This window comes from Triticum dicoccoides, chromosome 4B (genome assembly GCF_002162155.2).
Source record: "Triticum dicoccoides isolate Atlit2015 ecotype Zavitan chromosome 4B, WEW_v2.0, whole genome shotgun sequence".
NCBI classification, from domain to species: Eukaryota; Viridiplantae; Streptophyta; class Magnoliopsida; order Poales; family Poaceae; genus Triticum; species Triticum dicoccoides.
The window spans coordinates 673,186,051-673,187,088 of record NC_041387.1 but is presented as its reverse complement, the minus strand read 5'-3'; positions in this window follow the sequence as shown (position 1 = coordinate 673,187,088).

Below are 1,038 nucleotides of genomic sequence, written 5' to 3'. Positions count from 1 at the left end.
CAGGGGCGTGGCCGGCGACGACGGCGACGGTGACGGCGACGACGGCGTCGGCGGGGGCGGCCGGCGGGCGGCGTCGGGGCAGTGCCTGGCGGCGACGGGGCAGGGGCGACGACGGGGGCGCGCGGACGGCGTCTGGGCGGCGCGTGGACGGCGGCTAGGCGGCGGGCGGTGTCGGGGGCCCGCGGACGGCGTCGGGGCGGCGCGCGGATGGCGTCTGGGCGGCGGGCGGCGTCGGGGCAGCGGACAGCGTCGATCTGGGCAGCCTGGCGGCATCGTCGGGCGGCAACTGGCGATGTGTTCGTCAAATTTTCCTAAGTGTTGTATATATACCAAGGGCATTGATCCCGGTTCGTGACTCCAACCGGGACTAATGCCCCCTTTAGTCCCGGTTGATACCACCAACCGGGACCAAAGGCCTCTTTTTAGTAGCCCAACGGGCGGGAAGCGGCGACCTTTGGTCCCGGTTGATGGCACCAACCGGGACTAATGCCCCCCCCCCTTTATTCCCGGTTGGTGCCACCAACCGGGACCAAAGGACCCTGTGGTGCCCGCGTCGGGGCCAAAGTTTAGTCCCACCTCGCTAGTTGAGAGGGGCGCGCAGTGGTTTATAAGCCCCACTGCCGCACCCCTCTCGAGCTCCTCTCCACCGTAGGCTTGCGGGCCTATATGCTACTGCTTTGCCTGATGGGCCTGCTGGGCCGACTGCGGGCCTGAATCCTGACCCATGGTTGGGTTTCTAGTCGTATTCAGGCCGTGGGGGCCCAGTAGGAGGCAATTTTTTTTTCTTTCTTGCTTTATTTATTTTATTTTGTTTCTACTTACAACAAAATACTTATTATTGCTATTTTTAATTATTTTCTAGTTTTTTTGTTTAGTTATCTGCATTATTTATTTTCTTTTATTTTTTGCTTAAGTTTTTAATTCTTTTTGCTTTTAGTTCTGGAAAAATTATAAACTTTATGTTAGTGCCATTAGTTTTCAAATTTGAAAACACTTTTTTTTGTTTTTTTGTATTCTTTCTTGCTTTATTTATTTTAT